We start from the raw sequence: 25,401 nt of genomic DNA on the forward strand, positions 1-25,401 counted from the left end.
GTTTGATCAAGCATCCAATTATAATTAACATTATCTGCCTTCCACAGCACATAATTGCCTTGGACACCACTGTATTCATACATGCCTTGGTCTGGTCTTGGTTTTTAAATGCATCTGTGTGTGTGTGTGTGTGTGTGTGTGTGTGTGTGTGTGTGTGTGTGTGTGTGTGTGTGTGTGTGTGTGTGTGTGTGTGTGTGTGTGTGTGTGTGTGTGTGTGTGTCTGTCTTCAGCTTCCGAACGCTTCATAAGGAGGAGGTTACAACTGCTGTGATCCAGACAATAGAGGATTTCAGACACCAAAGTTGAGCCTCCACCAACTCCAAAGTAAGTTTTATATCAGGCTGTTAATCTGAGTAGTAATATGACCTTAAATTGGTTGTGATTTTAACAATTTGATGACCTGGCTTACCTGTGATCCTACTTTACTGAGGCACTACACTGTCTCTCTGCATGTATGTGATAACCTTGCTTAATGTAATGTCGCTCTGGATACAAAGCGTCTGCTAAATGCCTACATTGTTCATTAGTGTTGATTTGACACGGTTAAAGATGACAGATGGCACACTGACCATCTAATATTGCAAAATGTAATATTGGTGTAAGTGATTTTTTTCTTTTTTTCCCCTTTTTTTTTAAAGGTTAGTTTGCTATTCAAATGGTAATCATTTCTATAGTGTTTGCTAAATAACAGGAGTCTCCCTGTCTCTTCTAGCTCTCAAATAAACAAAATACATTTCATCATCAGGAGAGTACTCCCATTTAGTTTGCATTTTGAGTGATCACTAATACTATCCTTTTGAGATGTCTTAATATAATACACTTAGAGTTCATAACATGGTATTTGTGTTGTAATTTTCATTCACTAGGAGGCAGTGAAAAGATGGAGCTGGACGGGACCGGAGGACATAAAAAAGACGAAGACCCTTACCAGCAGGACAGATCGGGTGAGTTATTGCCCTGCTCTATTACTGTTGCATTTGATTGATCACGTGTATTATCAATTGCCTTTTTATGTAAGGGATAATTAACAGTGAGGTGGTCATTACTGAGAAATACTCTAACAGGGTGATGCAGGACTTGAATAAACACACTTGAGTGAATCAAAGATTCTCTGTCTGGTGGACATATTTTATTTCCTTCCCAAAAAGTGGATTTTACACAAAATGTGGGGGTCTGAGAGGCTTCCCACCGTAGACAATAGGCTTTCAGCATCATGAAACTGCCTTTGTTTAAGCGAATATCAAAATCATACTTATGTTTACTCAAGTGTAGTGATCATACTTGCAATGGTTCCCAAACTGGGGGTCCCCAAATGATTTGGAGGGTCCCCAGATGATTACCTTAGTGCAACATTGTTTTCTCACTCGACAGTAAAGAAACCAACATACAGTAAAATTGTATACAGGGTACCTGCACATTTATAAAGTTACAATTTAAGGACTTTTAAGACCTTTTAATACCTCGATAGCCGATCTACAAGCTCACAACGGCTCACATCGTGAGCCGTTTTGATGTATGGAGTATATCCCAAAGTAAAGCGTAAGGAGAGCTAGGTGCCTAGACCCTAGAGCAGTGGTTCTCAACCTGTGGGTCTGGACTCCCAGGGGGGTCCCCAGATGATTAGCTTAATGTGCAACATTGTTTTCTCACTCAACAGTAAACACACCAACATACAGTGTATACAGGGTATCTGCACATTTATAAAGTTAAAATTTAAGGAATTTAAGACCTTTTAATACCAAATTGGCCAAATATTATGTAAAAAATAGGCAAATATTGTGAAATCAGCCGATCTACAAGCTCATGCCTAGCAGTGCTAGGCGTTGTGAGCTTGTAGTTCGGATATTTTCACAATATTTATCTGTGGAACCGAGTCAAACTAAATGTAATGCCTACAATTCCAAGTGCTTGTCAGGGTGGGGGGTCCCCAGTTCAAATATGATTATTTTGGGGGGTCAGGGCCTGAAAAGTACAGTTAGACTGACACCACTGTATTAATGTCCCTACAGACCACCGTCCGTTAAATCTATAGAAGCCTCGGAGAGAGATGGCAGGTCCAGCCGGAGGACAGGTATGTTCCCACCCCCCCCCCCACCTCTGAAATGCCTCTGTTTGTGAAATAACATAGCACTTTTGTATCATGTTATGCTGAAAATATCAGTGCCCATACCCTAGGTGGGGTTGGTGAAAGGGCCTCTCTGTGTGGAGTTTGCATGTTCTCCCCGTGTCTCCTAGGGTAGATACCCTCACAAAAACATGCAGTAATCCTGGTCACTATACTGCCTCCCCCTGGCCAGCCGGGGCGCCTGATGGAGGGGAAAGGAACTGGTTGGAATAACGTGTTCCTTCCACGCGCTACGTCCAACCAGGGAAACTCTCCCCTGTCAGGTGATAAGAAGGTTAGTTGGCTCTAATGCATTGAAGGAGGCATGAGCTCGGCCCTGGCCTCCCTAGGTTGGCAGAGGGAAGGTAGTGCCCAGGATTACATAGACAATTGGCACTGGGTGTAAAAAATGGGGTTACAAAATCGTGGGATAAACATTTTAGGAAAAAAAAAATATTATGCTGAATGAGGGGTATCTTAAAAGTGTGATTTTCCACAGCTTCCGTACTGCTCACAATGAGGTGGTGACCCAGGCTGTGATGCAGGCTATTCACGACTCAGAGCCCCAGTGGACCACCAGCCTAGTCAGAAGTAAGTCTGATATCACGTTAATTTGGGGACTTATGTCCTTAAATTGCTTGTAATTTTAACAATTGGATGACCTGCTGCTTACCTGTGATCGTGAGGTATTTTCTATGTATGCGTTACCTTGCTTACTGCAAGTCGCTCTGGATAAAAAGCGTCTGCTAAATACCTACATTGTAGATTAGTGTTGATTTGACACTGTTAAAGATAACAGATGGCACACTTAACCATCTAATATTGCAAAATGTTATATTGTTGTTTTTGTTAAAAAGGTTAGTTTTCTATTCAAATGGTAATTTCTATAGTGTTTGCTAAATAACAGGGGTCTCTTCTTGCTCTCAAATAAACAGAAAATAAATGTTCATCAGGAGAGTACCCCCATTTTGTTTGCCAGTTTACATTTTGTCTGCTCATTTCTTTGAGTGATCACTATCCTTTTGAGATGCCTTACTATAATACATTTAGAGTTCATAACTTGGTATTTGTGTTGTAATTTTCATTCACTAGGAGCCTGCAACAGGGCTTATGAGAACATCAAAGCCGCTCAGAAGATGGAACTGGATAAAGACCCTTACCAGCAGGAAAGATCGGGTGAGTTATTGCCCTGCTCTATTACTGTTGCATTTTAATGATCACATGAATTATCAATTACCTTTTTTATGTAAGGGATATAACAGTGAGGTGGTAATTACTGAGAAATACACTGGAGGAGACAAAGCAGAGGGGTCATACAGTCCAAATGTTTATAGCTTGGGTTGTGTAGCTGCCATAATATAGCTCTGGTCCAGAGCTATATTAGTAGTAAAAAATAAACAATATACTAGTTTCACTACTCGCCAAAACAAAAACATGGGTTTCTGATCTTAAAGGTAGGGTATGTGATATTTTTTGGTTAAAACTAAAAGTATTTTGTTAAAAGGTTAAAATACTATATTCTGATAGTAATCATTGCTATAGAGTGTTTTTTCAGTAACAGATGTCTCCCTGTCTCTCCAGCTCTTTAATAAACAGAAAATAAATGTTTCGGTAGGTGTCAAAATCTCAGCCAATCAGGAGAAAGTACACATTTTTTAGCTTAATTTGTATAGTGTTCCAGTTCCAATTTTGTCTGCTCATTTCTTAGTGTCATCACTTCCAATTTCACTTGTTTAATCTGTATCCTGATTGAGTTCTCTGTCCTGGTTGGATAAAATTGAACTGAAACGAAAATGCATTTTCTGTTTAATAAAGAGGTGGAGAGACAAGGAGACTCCTGTTACTGAACAAACACTCTATAGCAATGAGTACTATCACAATATAGAGCTATTTAACACTTATTTTAACCAAAGCAAATCACTTACCCTACCTTTAAGCCTATTCTACAGATCTGTCATAGCATTTTTTTATTGTCCAGTCCAGATCGGTGGCACACTTGAGTGAATCAAAGCTTTTCTGTCAGGACGTTTTATTTCCTGGCCAAAAAGTGAATTTTACACAAAAGGTGGGGTTATAAAAGGCTTCCCACCATAGACAATAGGCTTTCAGCATCATAAAACTGCCTTGTTTCAGTGAATATCAAAATCATACTTAGGTTTTCTCAAGTGTAGTGATCCTACTCTCAATGGTTCCCAAACTGGGGGTCGGGGACCCAAATGATTTTGGGGGGTACCCTGATAATTACTTTAGTGCAACATTGTTTTCTCATTCGACAGTAAACAAACCAACATACTGTTTAACGCAGGGGTCTTCAACGTTTTCAGGCCAAGCTGAGAGAGAGTTGAAGCAGGGACCCCCTCTATATTGTATAAAATTGTGTTTCAGATAAACTTTTGCTGATCTTTTTTCTGGCTAAAGTTCTCCTCAGAAAAGGGATGCTAGGGTTCAAGTGGTTAATGTAAAAAAAAAAATCATATCAAACAAAGATTTGGCGGACCCCCTGTAGTAACTCTGAGGACGTCCTCAAGTTGTGAGTTTTTAGATCAGCTATTTTCACAACATTTATCTGTGGAACCGTGTCAACTAAATGTAATGCCTCAACTCCTAAAATTCCAAGTGCTTGTCAGGGTGGGGGGTCCCCAGTTCAAATATTATGAAGGGGGGTCACAGCCTGAAAAGCTTGGGAGCCCTTGTCATAATGTACACCTGTTCATTTTACAGTCCATGGAAAATGCACTGTTCCTGGTCCAGAGGTTAGCGAGAACTTTCTAATGCTCGGGACTAGAGCTAGCCATAATATAACCCTCATACTGTATTTACTTATTTAGTTTTGTTGACCGCTTTAAAAGTCTAACCTCCTCTTCTCATCTGTTACACAGCTTTTCAAGAAACGGGTCAAGATTGGGCAGAAGGGAGGAGAGAGAGAGGACTTGGACTACCTCAGTGGTGCGGTCGCGAACTTTGTCAGTGATGAAGAGAGTGATGAAGACAAGACTGCCTTTAAAATAACTTCACCAAAGTGGCGCGCCGGACGGCTGTCCAAAATAATGGCTTCATGTCAAACTGCCCTGGATGAAAACCGAAGGAAGTGTGTGGAGCCGAAGTCCAACCGTGTTCGCACAAACTACGAACTCTTCACCAGACAAACCCCCCTGCTGCAGAGGGCAAGCGTCACTATCTGCAGGAGAGTGAGAAGGAAGAAGGCGACACTGGAGTGTAAAGCCTTTTAGTGATACACTAATCCACGGAGCGCTGCCCTGTAGGTAGCGCGCCATTGCTGCGGTGTCAGACTCAGTCAGCTGCTGTTGCGGTTCTGTCCGTCTGTTGACGTTACTCTTTACCTGCTTGGTTTAATTACTAAATAACTATACATCTTTGTAAAGTTAGTGTTAGTAAAAGTTAGTAAAAAGCAGGTAAAAGACTCAAGAGTAACGTCAGTGACTGCAGCTGACTGACACCGAGTCTGACACCGCAGCAATGGCTGCGCCACCTACAGGGCAGCGCTCTGTGGATTTGTGTATAGGCTACTGGACTCCTAAGCTTTTGGAAGGGAGTATAAATGGTTCCAGTTCAGTTTACTTTGTTTGATTGGCTTAGCGGCAGATTTGGACTGGAAACACGTGAAGGTGTCATTATGTTTCTGGTTCAAATCTGATGCTGAGCCAATCAAACAAAGCTATGGGGAACTGAACTGGAACACGAAACATTTATGCACCCTTTCAAAAGCTTCGGAGTACAGTTGTGCACAGTTAACGGTGGTGTGTGTGGATGTTTTTATTTTAATACTGTTTTTAGGAGTACAGTTGTGAACAGTTTAGGGTAGTGTGTGTGTGTGTGTGTGTGTGGATGTATATTTTTATATTTTTTTAGCATCACTCACACCCGTTCCGTTTAAAAAGTCAGTTCAGTTCTCCAGAGACTTCTGCCCAATCTTGACCCGTCGTTCCTACCTTGTTCCTAGTTGTGTGGAGAGGGAGTTTGGAAGTGCGTGTGTGGAGAGAGGGAGAGTTTGAGGTGTGTGTGTGGAGAAGAGTTTTGAGGTGTGTGTGTTTTGGAGGTCTTGGCCCCAGCTCTGTTAAAAAATAAATATTGCTCATTTGAAAGTGATTTTTTGTTGTCATTTTTAGCTTAATATTTATCTTCAAAGTAGATCGGCCATGGTTACAGGCCGTATCAATACAATAACCTGACATAATATGCAAGTGGTGTTTGGACTTCAAATATGGTTACAGGTCGTATTGATACAATATCCTGACATAAAATGCAAGTGGTGTTAGGACTTCAAATATGGTTCCAGGTCGTATCGATACAATATCCTGACATAAAATGCAAGTGGTGTTTGGACTTCAAATATGGTTACAGGTCATATCGATATAATATCCTGACATAAAATGCAAGTGGTGTTTGGACTTCAAATATGGTTACAGGTCGTACTTCAAATATGGTTACAGGTCGTATCGATACAATATCCTGACATAAAATGCAAGTGGTGTTTGGACTTCAAATATGGTTACAGGTCGTACTTCAAATATGGTTACAGGTCGTATCGATACAATATCCTGACATAAAATGCAAGTGGTGTTTGGACTTCAAATATGGTTACAGGTCGTACTTCAAATATGGTTACAGGTCGTATCGATACAATATCCTGACATAAAATGAAAGTGGTGTTTGGACTTCAAATATGGTTACAGATCGTATCAATACAATATCCTGACATAAGCTGCAACTGGTGTTTGGACTTCAAATATGGATAGTGGTCATATCTTGACATTGGATATGAGTAACGAATCATCTCCACATATGACAGCTGTCCATTTCTGATGAGATATTTTAGACACTGATTAGAATTATTTCCCGAATATGGCATGTGGTAATATACAGTATCTGGGATGATACACTCCATATTCTATCAAGAATAAAAGTGGTCCCACATCCGTAGTTGATATGCTCCGACCATGAAATATATTTCAAATACTGTTCGGAGAGTATCCCATTTGGATATCATCATATTTGCATCATATCTGGTAATATTCGGGCAACGATATCTAGGGATTCTTGGGTTTTTTGCGCAGTGTTCGGGCTTAAAAACTGAGACACAGAGCAAAACTGTCAGACAGAGCCTGAGGGCTGTAATGCTCCCTTTCACTTCTTCATTACAGAATTTTGTCCCCAATAAAATATTTATATATTGTTTGGATTTTACAAGCAAAATTTTAACAGCGCAGACTGAGAATTTTACTTGGTACTGAGGGAAGTTGTGGGACTAGTTTTACAGGGGGAGGCAGAGTAATGCCATTTTAACAGAGCAAGATTTGTAACTCAAATCTTTGCTTCTGGGCGTCCTTGTTACTAAATATTTTGAGATGGGGGTCCGCGGCCAAATACATACAATTCTGGGGGTCCTTGACATGAAAATGTTTGAGAAACATTGATATTACAGCAACATAAGTCCTAACAGTTTCAGAAAACTGCTAGGATTTAGAAGACATTTGTAGATGCGTTCCCGGATTGAATGGGTTAAAATAAGACTTTCTCATTCTGCTGTGTACTGTGTACTACCACTCTATCCTTCCTCCCTAAGCCCAGCATCCAGTCACATCTTATTCCAGTGCTATGTGTCACACAGTGCAGTGTGCTGACACCGCAGCACTGCAGGGCTGCATGCCTGCTGCCATTTCAGTCCAAGCAGCGCCGTAAGCAGAGGTGACAGGGGACAAACACAGCAGAACCGGCCCATGATGGCTCCGTGTCACGGGTCTTAACGGGACACCACAGCCCTGCTCCGACGGATATAAATTGTCTTCCGTGCCGCCGAGCTCTGCACTCACTCTGTCACTACAGGGGGGCTCTGTTGTTTCGTACTACTCCGGCGGGTGGCAGGAACATAACTTGTTCTGTGAGTCAGACTCTGTCTTAATGAAGACAGACTGCATGTTCTGTCTCTCTGTCTTTCTATCTGTCTGTCTCGATCTGTCTGTCTCGATCTGTCTGTCTCGATCTGTCTCTCTCGATCTGTCTGTCTGTCTGTCTGTCTGTCTGTCTGTGTGCCTCTCTCTGTCTCTTTCTCTCGATCTGTCTGTCTGTCTGTCTGTCTGTTTGTCTGTCTTCATCTCTCTCTCCCTTTCTCCTCTCCTTAAAAAGTTTCAGAAAGTGTCCTTGTCATAAAACCTATTCATTGTCCTCTCTAACGTGTGTATAACACTTAAACACACACACGCACGCACAATAGTTGCAGCCGTACTTCAAAGCATTCAGATTCCTAATAAATACAAACGAAGACAACAAGATAATAACCAGAGTGTGCAGATGACAATTCTGTAAGTCAGTGGTACGTGTTAGTGAGTGAATCAGTGGAAAATATGGTGAGAATGTTAGTCTAGTCTCTACAGTATACTGTCAAAGTCAAAGAAAAGAACAGTGGCGGACAATATTTACTCAAGTAAAAGTACTTGAGTACAATTTTGAGGTGCTTTTACTTTACTTAAGTATTTTCATTTCTCGATACTTTAAACTTATACTCGACAACATCTCAGAGGCGAATATTGTACTTTTTCCTCCATACAATTCAAAAACTCTAATTACAAGTTACTTAGCAGTTTTAGATTATACAACGCGTCGCATACGACACGTTGTGAGCTTATAGAAGATTGGTACTTATCCTTTGGTAATGTCAGTATATTTGGAGGCTAATGCTTTTGAACTTTTACTCAAGTCAAATTCTGAATACAGGCTACATGTATAACAGAGTGTTTCTACATTGTGTGGTATTACTAAAGTAAAAACAAAAATCAGAGTTAATTCTTCCACCACTGCACAAGAACACAAGAGAGATGATCTTCTATGTCTTATGTCGGCGGAGGACAGCTTTAGAACAAATACATTCTTATTTTAAGCCCTTTCTCAACACCAAGAATGCAAAGAACGGACTTGTGTCCTTGGGAAGAATGTTCTCCTCAAGTTAACTTGGGGAGAAGAACATTGTCTCAAGTTCGAGACCAGAGAAGAACATCTTTGTAGTTTTTACTAAGGTCCTTACACACTGGGAGTGTATATTTCGATTCGACTGCAATTAATTCACACTCATTTAAACTGACTGACTGCTTTTTGTGTCATGACTCATGAGTACATCCACACAGAACGCAAGTATCACGTCACGATAAAGCTACAAAATTATTTGTTTTAAACAAGGTCGATTTTTCTCACCGCAAATAAAAGCATCAACCTGTACGAATGAGGCATCACCAAATAACAGTTTGATGTAAAATGATCATAGCACATTTTCGGATGGTTTATTTGTCACACTCCTGGTGTGTAAAGACCTTCGGGCTTAAAAACTGAGACACAGAGCAAAACTGTCAGACAGAGCCTGAGGGCTGTAATGCTCCCTTTCACTTCTTCATTACAGAATTTTGTCCCCAATAAAATATTTATATATTGTTTGGATTTTACAAGCAAAATTTTAACAGCGCAGACTGAGAATTTTACTTGGTACTGAGGGAAGTTGTGGGACTAGTTTTACAGGGGGAGGCAGAGTAATGCCATTTTTAACAGAGCAAGATTTTATTATTCCCTTACACCTTTTTTTTCCACAGACTGAATGTTCCCGCACCAGTAAATATTCTGCTGTCGTTTACCTATTGTAAAATGCCCTGTAAAAGATAAGCCCGAGTTATAGCAGCCCTGTGAGAATTCATTTCTTTGTTGCAAAGGGTTATGGTGGCGACTTTTCTCTTTTTCATTAAAGATTAAATGACTCTAGGAACACTTTACGTCTGTAGTCAGCCATTAAGTATTTTCAAAATACTGCTAACACAGAGCAGAGCAGCTTTCACTTGTAGTTGAGTAATATTTGACCAGGAGTATCTATACTGACTAAAGTACTGGAGTTGAGTACTTTGTCCACCACGGCCTATCTCCACATCAAGTGGAATTATAATATTCAGAAGAAGACACTCTCAGGAACTTGTCAGAGGGCAATGCTAGTGTCAGCAGCCTGTAGCCTTAATCCTTCATCATCTCTTTATAGTCTTTATAATTCCACCTCAGTTAGAACAAGCCCTGCTTTGAATCAATACAAACTAAGAACAAAATATAAATGTCCCACACACCTCACTGCATCTCTATTTGTGTTCAGATGGGTGCTTCCTAATATAGAGGATGGTTTATATGGCCCAATGCAGAAAACAGAGAACATTTTGGCACTCAGGGCTTATTTGATTTTCATTAGAGGGTAGATGGGAACAAGGATAATTGAAGTCTGAAACTCTGCAAAGTCTTGTTTTTGAAGCCTTGTGACTTGAATCCTCATCATCACTAATCAACGTGACCACTTAAACCTTATACATGGTGACCGTAGTCCCTCAGGGCTCTATACTAGTTACTTTTCAGTTTTTGCTCTATATTAGATATCTTCCCCGAAGCTAGCCGATCCTCAAAATGTGTCAAGTGCAGCACGATGCGTCTCGATTTTGTCAAGTGTGTGTACGCATTGTGCACATACTTTTCTACGAAAGTTTTCCCCCAAAATACGGATGCTGGGGTTTACGTGGTTATAAGGCCAAGCATCCACTCTTCAATCAGAACTGGAAGCACGCAGTTGTTGTGCGGCACGGAAAGAGCCGGCGGGTGCAAGTTTTCCTTCCAACACAACAGGGTGATTTCACTAAGCACTTCCTCCCTCTCTGCTTGACGGCGTCCTAATTAGTGTAATCACCTGGTGTAGTTAAATCAAAGGCTTGTGTACAGACAGAGCATTTCACAAATTAAAGGTGCAATGAAATGACAAAGAAAAGCGGAGTTATCTATTCTATTGAGACAAACGGAAATTAACCATGATTTATGCACACACACATAACCATATTGACGGCAATTCATCATTTCCCTGATTACGTCTTATTTACACAGTGAGAACGTGGCATATTGAAACGTATGTGCGCCTCGTTATTTACTTCAGTTTCAATTTGCTCTTGTTGGCTCGTCACTTAGGGTGGCATTTTTAAGCCCATATTGGATTTGTTGCCTCACTGCGCTAATAGCATTCGCCCCGAGTACATTCTAACATTTTAATCTTCTGTGAGCAATAAATTAACAAAGTGAATTAAGCCACTGAGTGAAGACCACGTGAATTATTACGCTCATCAGATCTAACTGTTGTTAAACTTGTATTACTAGGCTGTGCTGCTTGGCCTGAGTCCGCCAGCAACGCCTTGCCTTCCTGCCTAGATGTTGTGGCTAATGCATTATTTATTCCCATTGGTGAAAGAAGCATTCATTTGCATCACATTTAAGTCATTCATGCCAAAACACCTAAATGATTCCCAAGTTCCCAAGGGACTAGTTTAGGGTTTTATGCTTCAGTGCCTAATATAATTGGCCTGGTGTAGTACGCTAGGGAATGCCTTTTTAATGGTGTTTTTTTGTATGGGTGGTCTAAAATACTGTACACCCCACTGCATGCTGGGTGGGGGGGGACACAAGTATTGTACACACTGAACAATAAAGAAGCAAAACATTTCCAAGTCTGGTTCTTGATTAGCGCCTGTGCCCGAAAATCGGTCGTATTATGTGCCTTCAGTAGCAGCCTGGTTGGTCACCAGATTCAAATGCGGAATTGACCATTATGGAAAAGTGTTTTAAGAAGTGCTTTTAAGTGCTATACTCTGGATTTATTTGATTGCCTTGTGTTGTCATCATGGGATGTTGTCTGAATCCTAATAAAATCGATCAATCAATCAAACAAACAATCAATCGGTGGCCGACTAGTTGGGGAGAGAGAGGGGAGCCAGAGGAGAGCGAGAGGAGAGGGATAGAGGGATAGAAGGTGCATGGGAGAGCTCTCTGATTGGCTGTTCAGCCTCGTTCGGCCTGAGAGAGCTAGTTCAGAGAGCAGTGTGAGAGAGAGAAAGAGAGAGAGAGAGACTTGCAGGCAATTCACAAATGCATTTATTTTACAATGCACTCTGTCACGGGGCAGCCCGTGCCCTATAGACATTAACAGGGACATTGCATGGACACATATTCCCAGCTGCTTCCTTTAATTAATTAACATCACCGGTCGGAATGGATGTGTCTGTTTAGGATTGCATGTCTCATAACCTGCACAACCTCAATGTATTGTGAAATAACAAGGTAAACATGTTGGTTATATCTATTGATTGGTCACCTGCCTCTCCTCAGCAGTGCTGGTAATCTTTCTACCAGAACCGGCAGCGACACCTATGGAGTGCCAAGCAGTGGTGGCAAATAATTGTAGTGGAGTAAAAGTACAATATTTTCCTCTCAGATGTAGTGGAGTAGAAGAAAAAGTACAGAAATTTGGAAATACTCCAGTAAAGTGAAAATACCTCAAAATTGTACTCAAGTAGTACTTGAGTAAATGTACTTAGTTACTTTACACCACTGGTGCCAAGTCAGCATGTGGAGGGTCTCACAGCACTGCTCCAACTGGGTCCACACTTTGCACAAATATTGCTCAGTGGTCTGGCTATTGGGATAGCTGCTTTCCGCACTGTTAATGTACTTATTAAACATTGTACAGTTTGTATGAAACTCTACTATTGTGCAACAGTGGAGTGTATGCGCGCCGGAAGTGCACATACGCGATATGCATCATACTTTATGAGTTACACAGTGCATGCGTGGACATGGACACAATTATTGTCCAAGGAACAATAACCAATACATTGTGCTTTTTTTACAGTCCTGTTAATTGGGAGGAAGGTGCCACGCACTAGAGGAGGGGTGGTGTTTGGTCATGTTTTATCATGTTTTGTATTATATCAAGGCTTGTGAAGGAATTGGTGCCTGGAAATTTTTCTAGGAGTTCTGTTTATTATGCATTCTAATTGTGTAGATAATTCATGGGTCGTAGTTAACCTTGTTTGAATTGATTGGTGCCAATTACTGTTGATTGGTGCCAATTACATTTGTTTGTGGTATGTCTCACCTGGAATAAAAAGGAGGCTGCCGAGAGCTGAGTTCAGTTGAGCTTGGGCTAGGACGGAGACAACACCCAGGGAAAGCCTTTGCTTCTTGCTAAGGCTTAGCCTGACAGGTCTCAAGTGTTTGGGTTGTTGTTTTCCTTAGTTTGCCTTCAAGTAGAGTATTTATTTCTATTTCTATATTTGTAAACCTTATTTTATGGACAGTCTTACTTCTGCTATTATTTTTGCCCGGGCTACACGGTATCATCCTGCGCAGATTGGTGATTTTTGGAGGTGAATACATGTACAAAAACTGCACATGAAAAACTCTTACACACTCACTCCTGGCAAAAGATTGATAAGATGACAGACAGATATCCTTTTATTTGTAATGGGAGAGAGAGAGAGAGAGAGAGAGAGAGAGAGAGAGAGAGAGAGAGAGAGAGAGAGAGAGCGCAAGCTCATTAATCAAAACTGAGAGCGGAACACACTCACTTCTTAAACCGATTGGACCCTCGGTTCCATTTGTATACTCTCATAGTTATGGGAGTCCTTGAACCACCGCTCTAGAAAATGTGGCCACATCCAGTAAATCCACCACTGGTTGCGTGTTGTGTCACACTAGTGTGGTACTGTAGTGGGAGTTGTTGCATTATTCAGTGTGTGGATTTGTCTATGGATTGCATCATTGTTACAGTCTTGTAAGTCTGCCGTTCACATTCAGGAGACTAAAAGAATATAGCAGAAACACTAATATGGTTGCTGCCAGGTTTAAACCTTAAAAAATAACCTTTGTTCCAATGGACCTAATTATTTAGTAACAAGCTCTTGTTAATACTTTTCAATGGTTCAATATTTATAAAGGTTTTAATAAAATAAAAGCGTACTGACACTGTCTTTGTGTTAAATGAAATACTTGTCGGAGCAATGCTGTTGTGCGGATTCTTTGTTTTTTAAACTGTTACTCTTTGTGTCCAGCAACAGCGACCAACTGCGCAACCTTCACTTTTGAACTCAATAATTTATAAAACCCACAGACACACTAAACCACTTTCACTTTCAAAATGTTTCAAAACAAGCAATAATAGCAGATCTACTACGTAAATCGGCTATTTTTTGCTACTTTTGTGTGACAAAAGTCGGATGACGTACGTAGGGCATTTACAGGATATTGGAAAACATTAAAAGTTGAAATACTGGCGCTGTGGTAAAGTACCTGCCCACCACCGTGAAGGCTAGGGGTTCGGATCCACCGTGGTGCATCCGGCTTTGCCGAGCGTCTATACGAACACAATAGGCTCTATGCACAGCAGCCATATTAGAAAGAAATTGGGCCTCTTCCTTACTTCCTTCACAGCCACAGGTGTTACCCAATGATACTAATGAAGGCTCTGTTCCATTCTGGTCAAACAGAGTCAGGGTGCTGATACTGTGCATGTTGGCTCACTGGAAACACTCTCAGGGTTCCTTGAGGGGGTTCCAAATGGCCCCTTACAGGAGTGTAACTCTGAGGTACACTGGAGGTCCTTGAAATTAAGTTTGGAGAACCACTGTGCTACACTAGGAACGGAGCCTTCATTTGTACCATTGGTAACACCTGTGAAGGAAGTAAGGGAGGGGCCCAAAGTTTTTCCAAAATGGCTGCTGTGCATATAGCCTATTGGCCCGTGTTCGGGGGAGGGGAGCCAGACGGAGAGGGTGATATTTGTCACTGCATGTACTCCTGTCAGCAAGGAGCGTTGGGCGGGAAGAGTGGGATGGAGGCTCTATGATCTCCCGGTGGGGGCTCCGGCTCCGCACTGGCAGGTGAGCCAGAAGGGTACACAACACCAGTGAGAACACACAGAAATGTGTGCGCCGGGAGGAATTAATTGGCATAAACGGCATAATTGGCATAACAACATAACGACTGGGGAGAAAAAGGGGCAAAATAATTGGCTACACTAAAAAGAGAAGGAGAAAAAAAGAATTAAAAAAAAGTTGAAATACTGTACAGAGACCCAAGGTTTCTGCCCGACAGCAACGATATCACAAACCTTGTATCTCCATATTTATACTTTATGTTTTTTCGCAAAAAAGGTAGTGAAAATAGCTGATCTAAAAGCTGGATCAGCTATTCTCACTATTTAACATATGTTTAATAAAAAGGAACGGTTTTGGACATACAAGGTTACTGCCTGATGATATATGAAACATAATGTGAATATTTTAGGGTAGATATCCCCATGGGGGCAGATTGAGTCAGACAGTGGTGCTTTGAAGGAATGTGTGTGTTCACCGTCCTTACTTGAACCAAGGTTGTCTGTGCTGAATATGAATTCAGCTGGTTTCACGTCAACGGTTTAACCCATTTAGACCAGGCAATAATCAGTGTCATTTCTTTGGCTATTCAAAAATATCAGATCTACAAGCTCAGATCTCGGTGCCGCGCTATGAGCTTGTATATCTGCTATTTTTGAATAGCCAAATAAATCTTAAAATGACAAAGGTGCGTTCCCGGTCTTAATGGATTAACTTGTAGAGCTTGTAGATCAGCTATTTTCCAAGAACGTTTGATACATTTTGAAGCATTTGAGCACTTTGATACTTCAAGTATATTTACAAGCCAATATTTTTGTACTTTTACTCAAGTAAAATGTTTAATACAGGGCTTCTACATTGTGGTATTGCTACTTAAAAAAGAAACCCTGAGAACTTCTTCTACCACTGCTGGAGACCTACAGTACCCCCCCCCCCCTCCCCCCCTCTCTCTCTCTCTGCATGTGTGATCATCACCCATGGCGCTGCTAGTCTGATAGCATTAGGCGAAACGGGGTTAGAAGTTGTCAACCATATTTCATCTGTCCTGCTGTAAGACTGCTGTTGATGTCGCCGAAACAAATTGTAAAAGTTTGTCAACCAAGAGAAGAGACTCTCTTTTGTCTCTCTCTAACGCTCAATTCACATGATGGTGTCGCTTGTGCCAAAACTGACGGAAATACAAGCTAACAAGGCGTTGCACCACGGTGAGTTGTTAGCTCAGTTCTTCTTGGCAAACAACACCCCCTGGTGCTATACTGAGTATTAATTAGACAAAAGATGCCTGAAGTGAACTATCCATCTGGTTAGCTGGCCTATGCCTGCCTCTCTCTCTCTCTCTCTCTCTCTCTCTCTCTCTCTCTCTCTCTCTCTCTCTCTCTCTCTCTCTCTCTCTCTCTCTCTCTCTCTCTCTCTCTCTCTCTCTCTCTCTCTCTCTCTCTCTCTCTCTCTCTCTCTCTCTCTCTCTCTCTCAAATATGCTTTATTGGCACGGCAAGCATTCTCATATTGCCAAAGCATTAATGACTTACAATATGAAACAAAAATAAAACATATCAGAACAAATAATACAAACCCTCGCTCTCTCTCCCTCTCTCTCCCTTTTCCTTTCTTTCCTCATTACAGTCTTCTGTACTCCCTCCCGTCACGCTCTCTCTCACTCCATGCCGTGGCTTTCTCTCTCATTCTCGCCGCTTGATCCCTCGTTTATTCTGCTCGTTGACAACAGTCTGTCTCTCTCTCTCCGATTCTCTCGTGTCTCTCTCTCTCACACACACACACGCACGCACGCACGCACGCACGCACACACACGCACGCGCACACACAAAATCCCAAGAGTCTATTTAACTCTCAGGAGTTTGCTGTGCACAGAGAGTGTTTAAAAAGCTTCTGTGGTCAGTGGACCTTTTTCACAGCACTTTTTTTTTCTTCCCATTTTCTCCCAGTCTAGTCCTAATGCCAATTCCCAATTGTCCCCCCTACACTGGTGTCCCTGCTGACCCCTACAGCAGGTCATGTGGGAGGTTGTCATAGCTACAGTACGGTATACCATGATTAGGCTGTGAAATAGAGGGACATTTTCTGATGGTCCTCAAACGTTTTCATGCCAAGGACCCCCAAATGAATACAGTATATTTGGCCATGGACCCCCATCTGAAAATATTTTGGCCATGCAGGAAACACAATAATGCTCAATAACAATATCATATTAAGTGTCCTGTTCTTCCAGAAATGAGGTTAATGAAATTCAGTGTAAACGATAGTTCATGTAGACACGGCAGGCAGAATGTTTATATACTTCATTCACACTCCCCGGACCCCCCCATTCGCTAACAAGCTTATTCAGTTGTACTCCTTTAAGGCATACGTTCAACCCCTTGTCATTCTCATTTGCTACAAGCTAACTCACTCACGCCCTCATACCCACAGTGCATCTCAGGCGGTTCATTTAAGCAGCCTCTGTTCTCTGTTCATTCTATGTGTTTGGCTGTCAGTGCCGGTTGTTCAGCTGTCAGTGTCAAAACTCCTCCACCTCCCCGGCCTCCTCCCTAGCATCTGATGTTGGCAGGATAGTTTTTGTAGATGGTGTTGTATTATGGTGATGGTTGTACATTAAGGGTTTAATGTCGTGTCATGTCATAACTGTTGTGTAATAACTGTTGTGTAATAACTATTGCGTTATAACTGTTGTGTGATGTTATAATTGTATTACGCTCTGCTCAGGGGTTTGTGCTTGAAGATCTGTGTCATTTTGCACAGGAAATCTTTTAATATCACATGAGCAGAGTCACACCGCCAAACTTGAATGCAATATCATTGCATATATGGTAACGGTCATATGTTAATAAATGGTTAATGGTTCATTACGGTCTGGTTATTTCTGAGCTGAAGTGTCTAAATGAATAACACTGCTCCAACAAAACGCTGCCGATGTTATCTACCCAGATACACACGTATGGTTGGTGGTCTGTATATTACAGTAGTACAGTACATGGACATATTTTGGACCGGGCCAATGGGGCCAGTGCCCACGGGCCCTTGACTACCCGGGGCCCATGGGCCACAAGGTGGCGATTTTCTTTTTTTTCTTTTTTTCTTTTTCGTCTTTATTTACCCAGGGTAGTAGCTGAGCACAAGTGCTCATTTCCAGCAACACCCTGCTCACATAGACACACACACAAACAGACACACACATTTAAACCTATAGGAGCTGAGCAGTACAACCACAGTCTTATACTGTTGGCCACAGAGCAGCTCCACTGGAGCAATTGGGGGTTCAGTGCCTTGCTCAAGGGCACTTCAGTGGTGAGTAGTCGCCATTCACTTCCCCACCCAGATTCTTCCTGCCAGTCCGGGGAATCGAATTGGGAACTTTCTGGCAACAAGTGCACCCCTCTAACCTTTAGGCTACCGCTACCCCCTAAGCGATTGACAATGTACTCAAATGTTAGTAGATCAAAATACACAATATGTGGGCCCTCAGCCTATATAATATGGTTACAGGCCCATCCTATATGGCGGTCTGACTGACAGGACTAATGAGTCCGACAATTATTTTTAGGCTCTTAATTGATCCCTAACGAACTTCAAAGGGGTTGTGCACTATGTTGATTGATTGGGCCATAAAAGTGTCACGCTCGTTATTGCTCTCTCTAATCAATGAATCCATCGAAGACAGCAATCACTTTGATACCTGTTAGAGAAGGGGGGAGGGGAGGGGGGAGTGTACACCAAGCCCCCAGAACCCAGAGGTTGCATTGAAGCGCATTGGACATGCTGGCTATTCATGGTACTGCAGCTTAAAACGGCCTCGGCCACTGTTACGAACGAGCGAAATCAGTATCAAACCAATGGGCTCGACTTGCGCACGGGGTTGCGCATGGAGGTCACGCAAAACGCGTCACAGAAGCATAGAGGTATAATATAACTAGAGGGCGGATTGCCCCGCCCCCAGCTATTCATTTCATTGAAATTGTTCAGTGGCGTTTTGAAGCACCCGGAAGCCTGCCGGAAGTAGAATTATTGAGACGTTTTTGAGACGTTTCGAGCAACCATAGAGTTATGAGCATGCGCACTAGTGTCCCTTTTGCGTCCTACGTCACAACCTACCTCCATGAACGAGCCCGTGTTTATATTTATATTTATTAAATACACTCGAGATGCATATTTATATGTAAATGCATATGTATTTATGTATAATATGTTTACATATTTATATTTATATATATAAATATCTCAGTATTTTTTGCTCATGCATGTATTTCGCCCCGTCTGCAGTTCCAGCTTTGGCCACTGGGGTGGCAGCTTCAATGTTTCTCAGCAACTCTGGGGGCTTGCACAGAAGCCCCAAATAAGCCCTGCCCGTCACATTTTCCAACCCGGAAGAAGGGCTGATTTAGGAGTATGCGCTGGGTGAGCAACTCAATGCAAGTGGATAGGCGGGGATTTACGGTGCCCTCTCTATTATTTTTAACTCTATGGTGCACACACACAGATCTGCGATCTTGTCTAGTACACCTTTAAAATAAACATGCTCTGACAATGCACCTGGCCAAAAATGCACTTGAAAACCTTACACGGAAGCCATTTGGCTGCCGTGTAAGGTGGTAAAGTGGTCAAATGCTTTCATTATTTTCAAGTGGGCCCTGATGCAGAAAAGGTTGTGAACCACTATGTGTGTGCGTGGATGTGTGCTGTACATTTTAGGTAGCGCATGGGGGGTTTCCCTAAACGATATTTGGCCCAGGGGCCTCCATGAATCTCAATCGATCCCTAGTACAGTATAAATGCTTCAGGTATAAACAAAACTCTGTACAATGATAATAATTAGATATTGCATACTGTATGTACACACACGCACACGCACACACACACACACACACACACACACACACACACACACACACACACACACACACACACACAATAGCCAAAACTGCACAGTGGAAAAGGTCAGTGGACATGCTATCTAAATAATGACTTTTAACGAGGCACTGCTGTGCTAATTACACAACGCTCACACTGGATGATGAGGTAATTGTACCCCCAGGATGAATGCACTACACTGTGTTTCTGTGTGTGTTTCTGTGTGTGTGTTTCTCTGTGTGTGTGTGTGTGTGTGTGTGTGTGTGTGTGTGTGTGTGTGTGTGTGTGTGTGTGTGTGTGTGTGTGTGTGTGTGTGTGTGTGTGTGTGTGTGTGTGCGTGAGTGCGTGCGCGCACATGGGTGCGTGTGTGTGCTGCGCGCGCATGTGTGAGTGCGTGCGCGCACATGGGTGCATGTGCGTGTGTGCGCGTGTGTGTGTGTGTGTGGGCAGACAGATTCTCATGCAGAAAACAAATCCTAGCTCATGGCAAAAATAAATAAATCCACATCTCTTGACAAGCAAAAGCACATTATTAAAGTTCTAGCTGGTTTTGAACATTCTTACACAAAATGATTTGTCCACACCTTAAGGCTGCCTGTCATGCCTAATTTATGGGAACATATAAGCAGACCTACAAGCCCACAACGTTTCGCATCCACTTTAAAAGGACCACCTGTACATGCACGTGCAGGCATTTCTGCGCTCGCTATCCTGTCTTAAAAGTGAATTTCTGATCAAATGAGTACAGTACGAGACAAAACTATCTATGATCATATTTGCATACTTCATATAAAAATATACAGCGTAAGCGAGTCTTATGGCCAGTCAACCGCTCGCAACCAAATTTCAGCTGAGCCTTAACGCTGACTTCAATGAAGTTCAATCAGGTCACTATGGTCCGGAAGTCCTGTATTGGAGACTGGTAAAGTAGTCCATATGGTCACTGTCGGGTGTAAACCTTGGTGTGCGTGCGTCCTAATCACAATTACCTCATCAGGACAGGACTAAAAATAAGTGTTAAATAGAATAGCTCTATTTTCTGATAGTAATCATTGCTATAGAGTGTTTGTTCTGTAACAAGAGCCTCCCTGTCTCTCCAGCTCTTTATTAAACAGATACCAATGTTATCCAATTAGTAGAGAGAACTTACACAGGACACAGGATAAACAAGTGAAATTGGAAATGGTGACACACAGAAACGAGCAGACAAAATTGGAACACTATACATTTTAAGCTGTTAAATGGATATGAAATCGAATCCATTGCAAAAAAAATCAGTGATAGATCAGTGATAGGTTCTTTGAATGTTATTCATAAAGCCTGAATCTGTCCAAGCTTTAAAAAAAAAGAAGCAAAAATAGCAGATTTACAAGCTCTCTACAATATCACATTGCGACACGTTGTGAGCTTGTAGATCTGCAGTATTTGCTACTTTTGCAAGTATTAGTTTTGGCATTAGTTTATGAAAAAAATAACTAAACTAAGCATTAAAATATGGAGTTTACGGTATGAGGTGTCTGTCCATCAACGACAATATCCTCTCTGTCGGGTGGAAACCTCATACGTCCATAACTGTTACTTTTCAGGATTCAAATTCAAAAGCATCACAAGTAGCAGATCTACAAAATCTCAAAACGTGTCGCTTCGCGCTTCGCGCTTGCAGATCTGCTTCTTTTGATGCTTTTGTGTGACACTGTAGTATGAGTAAGGTATTCATTTACAAAAGTTAAAATATGGAGATAAGAGGTTTCTGCCCGACAGCAACGATATACTTTTTTTTGGCCGTCCTGGATAAATCTTTTCGTTTGATGTCTCCACACCACATGCTAATTCCTTTCTGAATATCATACATCGTAATAGGGCTTCCATGTGATTCTCTCATACAACCGCATCTTTCGACAACCATGCAGATTTTGGATGAGCACAGCTGTCCAATTACTTCTTTTTTTTACTGCCCACAGCATTCAAAATATTCAGCCTTTTTTTTTCTACCATTAGAAGGAAGACAGGACAGAAGAACACAGTTAACTGAATGCTCCAAAGCTATGGAGTTACATTTGTGTCTTTATTAACCAAACAAAAGAAAAACATTTGAGAGAGAAAAAATATAAACAGAGCAAAGAATAGTTTTGAATGAAAACAAATTAAAACAGCAAGCAAAAAATAATAATTTGTAAGCAAAGGAAATTATATAAACAGAACAAAAAACTATTTTTAATTAAAACAAATTAAAAACGCAATCAAAAAAATATATTTGCAAGCAAACAAATATAAGATTTGAAAGAAAATAAAAAATAATTGAGTACAAAACTTTTAAAATTCAAGAGTAAAAAAATAAGGAAAAACGGTTTAAACTAAATAAAACAAAATACTTAGTAAAATGTTTGGGTAATAAAATGTGTTGTGCTAAATAAAATGTTTTTAATGTTTTTTTTCCTCATTTGCGAATGAAAGTAGTTTTTTCTGATTGCAAAATGCATTCTCTCTCAAAACCTGTCTTTGGTCTCGATTTTTTTTTCTCTCTCTTGGATTTGTTTGTGTGAGGGGTTAAAGTTCAGAAGGCGGGTCCTACACTGATAGATGTAAGACACCTCTCCATTGGTCACTTGGAATCTGAGTGACAGCTCCCCCTTCCTTATGCTTGTTGAATGCAGGGATGGAGGTGTGTTACGGCCAGCATGGTTTTTTGATTGATTGAATTATTAGCAGTTTCCAAAAAAAACTAAAAAACATGAAAGTATGATGCAAGGTCAGCTAAGAGTATTTAAAACCCAAGAAAGATGACTTGTTTCCACTGGGGTCCTTTGTACTCAATTCATAGAGACATTTAATGACAGACAGATGTACACTACTATGCAAAACATCATAAAAAACAAAAAACAAAAAAATATGTACAGTAAACAGTTTGAGTAAACAGATTGATGGAATACTTTATTAACAGTAGGATACAGAGGTACAATTGTACAATGATTGTTATAAGGATAACACAAAAAGGCTTGTTTCCATTGTGGTCCTCTGGGACTGAGGTCAGAGCTCCATCCCAGCTCTGGATGCTACACTATTCGTTACAATATTGAGCATTTTAGGCTATTAGCAATTCAGATGATTCCCTAATGTTAGGTTTCTGTTCTACTTACAGTTTGTGATCTGTATTTAAAATTGTTGTATTGTTGTTACTGTTATAGTAGGCCAGTGGTTCCCAAACTTGGGATCGGGACCCTCAGAGGGGGTCCCCAGATTAGCTTAATGGGCAACATTGTTTTCTCTCTCAACAGTAAACAAACCAACCTATACAGTATAAGTGTATACAGGGTAACACATTTCTAAAGTGACAATTTAATGACTTTTAAGACCTTTTTAAGGCATTGTGCGCTTGTAGTTCGGCTATTTTCACAATATTTATCTGTGGAACCGAGTCAAACTAAATCTAATGCCTACAATTTCAAGTGCTTGTCAGGGTGGGTGGTCCCCAGTTCAAGTATGATTATTTTGGGGGGTCCCCAGTTCAAATATGATTATTTTAGGGATTCACAGCCTGAAGCACACTATCAGACGAAACGTTTCCAAAGCAGTCTATCTGGAATGGGCCTGGCCAATAGGCCAGTCACTTCAGCCTTGCCTTAATTAGAATAACGAATATAACATAACTGGGGACCACCCACCCTGACCCAGGCATTAGATTTAGTTTGACTCGGTTCCACAGATAAATATTGTGAAAATAGCCGAAATACAAGCGCACAATGCCTTAAAAAGGTCTTAAAAGTCATTAAATTGTCACTTTAGAAATGTGTTACCCTGTATACACTTATACTGTATAGGTTGGTTTGTTTACTGTTGAGAGAGAAAACAATGTTGCCCATTAAGCTAATCTGGGGACCCCCTCTGAGGGTCCCGATCCCAAGTTTGGGAACCACTGGCCTACTATAACAGTAACAACAATACAACAATTTTAAATACAGATCACAAACTGTAAGTAGAACAGAAACCTAACATTAGGGAATCATCTGAATTGCTAATAGCCTAAAATGCTCAATATTGTAACGAATAGTGTAGCATCCAGAGCTGGGATGGAGCTCTGACCTCAGTCCCAGAGGACCACAATGGAAACAAGCCTTTTTGTGTTATCCTTATAACAATCATTGTACAATTGTACCTCTGTATCCTACTGTTAATAAAGTATTCCATCAATCTGTTTACTCAAACTGTTTACTGTACTTTTTTATTTATTTTTATTTTTATGATGTTTTGCATAGTAGTGTATATCTGTCTGTCATTAAATGTCTCTATGAATTGAGTACAAAGGACCCCAATGGAAACAAGTCATCTTTCTTGGGTTTTAAATACTCTTAGCTGACCTTGCATTATACTTTCATGTTTTGTTTTGTTTTTTGCAAACTGCTAATAATTCAATCAATCAAAAAACCATGCTGGCCGTAACACACCTCCATCCCTGCATTCAACAAGCTACATAAGGAAGGGGGAGCTGTCACTCAGACTCCAAGTGACCAATGGAGAGGTGTCTTACATCTATCAGCGTAGGACCCGCCTTCTGAACTTTAACCCCTCACACAAACAAATCCAAGAGAGAGAAAAAAAAAATCGAGACCAAACACATTGGTTTTGAGAGAGAAGGCATTTTGCAATCAGAAAAAACTACTTTCATTCGCAAATGAGGAAAAAAAACATTAAAAACATTTTATTTAGCACAACACATTTTATTACCCAAACATTTTACTTAGTATTTTGTTTTATGTAGTTTAAACAGTTTTTCCTTATTTTTTTACTCTTGAATTTTTAAAGTTTTGTTCTCAATTATCTTTTATTTTCTTTCAAATCTTATATTTGTTTGCTTGCAAATATATTTTTTTGATTGCGTTTTTAATTTGTTTTAATTAAAAATAGTTTTTTGTTCTGTTTATATAATTTCCTTTGCTTACAAATTATTATTTTTTGCTTGCTGTTTTAATTTGTTTTCATTCAAAACTATTCTTTGCTCTGTTTATATTTTTTCTCTCTCAAATGTTTTTCTTTTGTTTGGTTAATAAAGACACAAATGTAACTCCATACAAAGCCATCTTCATAAAGCCTACTTTACTTTACTTTATTTGTTTATTTAGACAGGACAGAGCATATTAATGAACGTCACATGAACGTAAATACACCGGATTTAGCAAAGATGCTAATTTTCATCCGCAGTCCTCACACAAAACATAAAATCAGAAAAACAATAACATCAGAAAACAGACAAACGGTGAAATACAATTACATAACATCACATAGCCTAAAAATGAACCTAAAATATGATCACAAATGGTTGCAGCTTTGGTTTTCAAGCAACCATCTTTTCACATTGAATTTAAAAGATGGAAATGTAGCACAATCCCTTATATGTAGAGGAAGGCCATTCCATGCTACACAACCCTGTACTGAGAGGACATTTTGACCGAAGGTTGTTTGCCGGTGTGGCACTTCACAATCTCCACGAGTGGTTGCTCTGGTACTGATTCCTCTTTCAGCCTAAACTACATTAATTTAACTAAACTAAACTACACTAACCCATTCAATCCGGAAACGCATCTCTGTCATTTTAGATGTCTTTGGCTATTAAAAAGTAGCAGATATACAAGCTCATAGCTTGTAGATATGCTATTTTTGGAGAATTGTGAAAATGTGTGCAAATATTTAAATATATGTATATATTTTTCTAAAG

General features: G+C 40.6%; 1 protein-coding gene and 1 long non-coding RNA gene across 3 annotated transcripts in view; one reads left to right on the plus strand and one right to left on the minus strand.

Annotated features, from left to right (window-relative positions):
* The window catches only part of LOC308092079 (solute carrier family 66 member 2), a 144,261-nt gene that overhangs the window by 77,581 nt on the left and 41,279 nt on the right, over window positions 1–25,401 (minus strand). The gene's annotated exons all lie outside the window — the stretch shown is intronic.
* LOC308092018 lies at window positions 865–3,279 on the plus strand. Its single transcript, XR_013933761.1, has 4 exons — window positions 865–944; window positions 2,010–2,071; window positions 2,604–2,695; window positions 3,197–3,279. It is a non-coding gene; the product is annotated as an uncharacterized lncRNA (long non-coding RNA).

This window comes from Gymnoscopelus braueri (assembly GCF_963280865.1).
Source record: "Gymnoscopelus braueri genome assembly, chromosome: 9".
In the NCBI taxonomy this organism is placed as follows: domain Eukaryota; kingdom Metazoa; phylum Chordata; class Actinopteri; order Myctophiformes; family Myctophidae; genus Gymnoscopelus; species Gymnoscopelus braueri.